Raw genomic sequence first — 5667 nt, 5'->3', positions numbered from 1 at the left:
TAGTTGTTTATTCCTTTATTATTTCATCAACTAGCTGATTCGTGAAAAACAGTTTGAAAAACTGAATCGATTCAAAATATTAAAGGATCTGTTACTTTTGATCCTATTGAAAAATTTACTCTAAGTGGCATGTACCCATTCTCTGTAATACTGACCCAATCATCTTCCGTTGAGATGCTTGTATTATTATCAGTGTCAGATTCAATAGTTCCGTACCTTTCGTTTTCGATAAATTATATCGCTGTCATTACTGCTCTCAGTATCACGTTTCCTTAAACGAAATTAACGTGTATTGTTCACCTGAGAAACACTTAAATCCTTAAGCTCTGTGAAAAATATTATAGATTTTATGGCATGTCAATGGTTATGCGTGTAAATGGAATTTATCCTTATATTTGGTCGTTATAATGAGCACTTTATCTTCGTTAGTTTCCACCACGTGGAGGAGCTTCGTCTTATCGTCATTTCTATCATACTACACTGCATTCGAGTATTCTCAATGGTAAGTGCTGCTGTTCGTAATAATGACGATGGTGATGATGTTGTTGCTCTTGCTCTTATTTTTGTTGTTGAACCTTCTCTGTGATTGAAAATATCAGAATGGAATAAGAAATTTTTCCCGAAGTAGAATAGAATTTTGCCTAGAAATAGTCTCCGTGGATTCTTTTGTAATCTTGAACAATGAGTGACAAAATGGAATGGACTTGTCATTGCGTTGGAAAACGTTCGTTAAATAAATAAAGACCTGATGATTCTTTCTCATGATTCGAATTTAATCTTCTCAAAGTTCACAGAGTTACCTTTGTTTCTACAGTGCTTACATCCTGCGTTTTTTGTTTGTGCTAATATGATCCTCTTTTCGCAATCTCGATAACGTACAAGTTTTATTCTCATTATTCTCCTTCAAAAATAGATTATCAGAAAGATTTATTTCCAATGAACGGTCCTTCCTTTCTTTACTATTTATTTTTTCCCACATGTAGTAATTCGCCGAAGAAGACGGAATTGACGATAAAAATCCACGGCGAAAAGGGAACTTAAAAAGTTAAATTTCTTTTGAAATAAATTGATTGAGAAGATTGCTTCGGACCGGTCATTCTTAATATTCAAAGTTATAATTTAATAAACCATTTTGTTCGACCTTCAAATGAGCTGTTTCTTCAAGGGAGTCGGAAGAAATTCTACAGAATTTCTTGCAACTTGGGTGTTCACATTTACGAGATGATTACTAGGACATCTCGTAAATGTGAGCGTCAAGATGTATTGAGAAATCTTTGTGAATGAATGTACTGTTTCCATTATTGCTCTCCCGCGAAGCCTTGATTCTCCATCTGAAATAAAAGAATCGATTCGATCAGTTTTCCAACTTAATTATATCGAAAGTACGCACCTCTAACGAAAGTATGACTTTGAGGTTTTAAGATTGAATAGTTGGGAGTGGATGGATACCATGTGAGAGAATTTGTCTATAGCGCGGTAAAGTGTTCGCTTAATTAATCGATTCCCGAATCGTAGAGATAAGAAATCTTACAGGTTTGAATTAAGACGATTAGAATGATCTCGAATAAACTTCGATACGCACAGCCGGGTTTATTCAAGTAAATATACAAACCGAGTACGAACAAAATTGAATATATGGATGTATAACGTGTACAAAATTATAAAGTACAATGAATTGAAAAGTCGCGGACAAAGTAAACTGCTCGATGCGTACTGCTCGACAGCTGTCGTGAAAGAAAAATTAATGTGCGTCTTTTCTTTAGGCGTAAGAGTGACGTCTGACGTAACACTTTTCCCTCTATTAGAAAGTGTACGTACATATACGTGCATTTTAGCATTTATTTAAATACGCATTTAATTCAGTGAACGTGCTCAACTGGTTGGACGTGCTATCCATTAGTTTTTCTTTTTGTTTGTGAACCGTGACGTTTACAGGTGGCATCGTCGCTCGTTGTTCTTCGCGTTCTGGATGTTTAGTAACCAGATGTAGAAGGAGATGAATCAATGATCCCCATATCCCTCCTATGAGATGTAGGTTCCAGCCGTATATATTATGGAATGCGTATCCGTGGAGGAGCGTGTCGGCAATGTATTTTATTAATTGAAGGGCCATGAAAATGACTAAGAACCCGGCAATTGCTGATCCGAAAGTTATGAATGCTCCCCATAGACGTCCTGTGCTTGATGTTATCTTGTCTAGCGATAGTTTATTTAAATCTTTGGTGGAGTAGCTCGTTCCGAGATGTTCGGGATCGATGTATCTTCATTTTGCTTTCGTTTAGGGTTTAATCACCGGAAGAGGTATTGACTCCATTAATTTAGTTGTGACTCTATACCAGGTGCCATGTAAATTATACATATTTGGTAGTAGTTCATTGCAATCCTTCGGCGATGCTTCCTTTAAGATGATGCGCTCGAAAGTATGAATTATTGCGATAGGAAATGGGTAATTTCCTATAGCATTTTTCGGTCTGCCTGATTTTTACTCGTACTAGATTGCATTTAATTATATAGATATTACTTCGGCAGCTATTACTGCCATGTATCCTTGTTGCTTCATAAGAGTGTATGCTATTTCATCTAGTGCTATTGTAGCTAGAGAGAGTAGATCCTTGAGTACTTGTTGTTCGAGGATGAATTTCTGTCTAGTTTTATCTATATATTGTGATGTACACTGTGTTTTTAGATGTCTCTCTACGTATATAAACTTTGGTTTCATGTATGCAAAAATATCTAGATTTTCTACGGAAGTCTTAGCTTTTCCTTTGAATGTTTGTCCAGGAGATGTTTCCGTGATAAATAACTTCAGATGTTGAGTTGGATTATGGAATAACCGCTTAAGACGAATTCATTGGCCTTCGTCATAGCGAAGGTAACATCTTTAGTGGCTACTGTATAAAGAATGGGACCCTGTGACGATTCCGGAGGTGTTAGTTTCGTTGCAGGTCCTTCATATAGTACATCGTGTTCGTGGAAACCGCAGCTGTCGGTTGGAAGGGTCGGCCAATAGCTTTCGCTTCCGTCCTAGTCGAGGCAAGGTTCCTCGTTCAATGCGCAGACGGTTCCCATTCCAAGGTGTATTACATGGTCTTTGCTTTGACTGTAGCGTAATAGTCGCGTAGCTTTATCCTTAGAGAGGCTTGAACTACCACGTCATCCCAAGTTTCATAGGGGTCACTATACTGAGATGCTTTGCATGTTCCATCGGTTGTAAGTGTGCCACTAATAGTTAAACTTATTGCATCTGCATTGTTATTGAATAATTCTCTTATGTAAGCATTTAGACCCAAAGAGAGACTTCCTGTTGAGTGTACTTGTTGACATAGATGGTGATTTAAGGTGAATAAATACTCCCGACGTCCATTATAGACGATGGATGTGTGGGAGTGCATTAAAATGCAGACAAAGAAATATTGTTCTGTCGATTTCTACTCTACACTGCAGTACTTTAACCGAATTGTAGTTCCCTGCTTGTAATAGCTGTACGTAGACGGAGTTGTTGGTAGTTTGTAGATTTGATATCTCGCAATCGGCTATGTCCAGAAGAGAAAATGTGTAGATATTTAATGAAATCGTTGTATAATCATATCCTACTAAGACCACTGGTATTCTTACTAAAGTTAATATTATAAAAAAAATATTCATGATTTCGATTGAAGATTATATATTTGATTTGTCTCGTAGGAGAGAACAATTGATACTGACACACCTGTTTGCGCTGCTTATACGCTAGTTCTTATCGACTATCGAAGTTGTGGGGGTCTTATTGATCGCCATCATGGAAAGGAGAGAGACTGTTGCGCCATGCTGCTCTTACTGAAACCGCGAGTCGGTGATGCAGATTTCCATAATGTCGACTTATCGAGCTTGGAAATTAAACTAGCTTATTGAGTTTTCATCTGTTGGCTTGTACTACACGATTGCCTTTGTGGGTACATATTTTTATATTATTTTTCTCCTTGATCTCTATGACGTCAAATGATCCTATATATTTATCATCGAATTTCCCTTTTTGCGTTCCTTTTAAAAGATACAGTTTATCGCCTACTTTAAAATTAACGACTCTTTGCCTTTTGTCATAGTACGTTGTTGTTTTATATTTTGAACAGGTTAAATTATGTTTTGCTGCCTCTTGAAGTTTGTTGAGCTGTTCGTTTAATACGCCCAAATAATCTGCGTATGTTCCATTCTGTAAGTCATTGTAGGTGGACTCGTTGGGTATCCTAGCTAATTGATTAAATATAATTGTTCATTGTTCCTACGTGTTCGCCCATATTATAGGAGAACATTGCTATGTCAACCCAATTATCCCAATCGTTATTTTCGGTGATAAAGTGCTTGGGGAACTCGATGAGTACATGGTGAGAACGTTCGATGAAGCCATTTGTGTGCGAGTGATACACGTTAGTGTGATGGTGATTTATTTGAAACTTCTTCGCTACTGCTTTCATTAGTTCTAATAAAATCACTACCCTGATCAATCAAGATTCCTTTTGATGATCCAAAACGGCATATTACATTTTTGATGAATGCGTCTGCGACTTCCTCTGAAGAAGCTTGCTAGAGAGTAATCGTGAGAAAATATTTGCTAAACAGATCTTGAATAGTCAATATATAAATATTTTTTGCCCTCGTTGTGGGCATCGGACCCACGATGTCTAAAAAGATTTTGTCAAACGCCTTCCCGGGCGTGTTTGTAATAATCATGTGGTGTCTCGTTTTTAATCGAACAAGTTTTTTCATTTGACTGTTTCAACGTTCGTATTTCACCTTGGCTTAAGATTTGTTCGATAGCATAATTTGAAGCGTTAGTTGTAACGATTGAAGGTTTCGTAAAATCTGGATGTTGTAATAGAGGTTCTTGACATAATAATTTTACCAATGTTTTAAATGCTTTGTCCTGATTATCTCATACGTAAGCTACGTTCTTTTTTAATAAATTTGTTAGTGTTTTACTCATGGCAGAGAAATTTGGTATAAACCGTCTGCAGTAGCCTGCTAATCCTAAAAATTGTTTTATGTTCTTTGGTGTTCTGAGTATAGGAAAATCTTGTACTGCTCTTATTTTTCCTGGATTCGGTTTCACTCCGACGGAGATAATCATATGCCCTAGGTAAGTTACCTCTTTTCGTAAGAAGTTGCATTCTTTCGGTTGTAATTTCAGTCCTGCTTGTCTTAAACGAGCGCATTGCTTGCTGTATTTTACAATGTGTTCGGTGAAAACGCTGGAATTTATGACAATATCATCAAGATATACAAAAAGTTCGTTTCTTTGTAATTCCGTAAGAATCCAATTCATGAGGCATGGAAGATCGACGGGGCGTTCTTCAAGCCAAAGAGCATCCGCGTGAATTCATACTGCCCTTATGTTGTCCAGAAGACCGTCTTCTGTGCGTTGTATTTACTTATTGCGATTTGATGTAGGCCTAAAGCGAGATCGAAAGTATTAAAGTATGTGGCGCTCCCTTATTGATCCAATATTTCGGTAATATTAGGCAGAGAGGATAGTTGCCCTTAAATGTTTGCTTGTTTAATATTTGATCTATAACGAGCTTCCATCTCTTGTTACTGTTTGCGTCGGCTTCCTTCGGGACGATTCAGAGAGGGGACTTATAGGGCGATGCTAAAGACTGGATGACATCATTCTTCAGTAATTCCTTGATTTGT

At 37.2% G+C, this 5667-nt stretch overlaps 1 pseudogene; it reads right to left on the bottom strand.

Annotated features, from left to right (window-relative positions):
* Positions 1 to 771: 771 nt before the first annotated feature.
* LOC124432520 lies at positions 772 to 5286 on the bottom strand (annotated as a pseudogene).
* Between the last annotated feature and the right edge of the window lie 381 nt (positions 5287 to 5667).

This window comes from Vespa crabro, chromosome 25 (genome assembly GCF_910589235.1).
Source record: "Vespa crabro chromosome 25, iyVesCrab1.2, whole genome shotgun sequence".
Taxonomy (NCBI): domain Eukaryota; kingdom Metazoa; phylum Arthropoda; class Insecta; order Hymenoptera; family Vespidae; genus Vespa; species Vespa crabro.
This window is presented reverse-complemented; position numbering and strand designations above follow the sequence as displayed.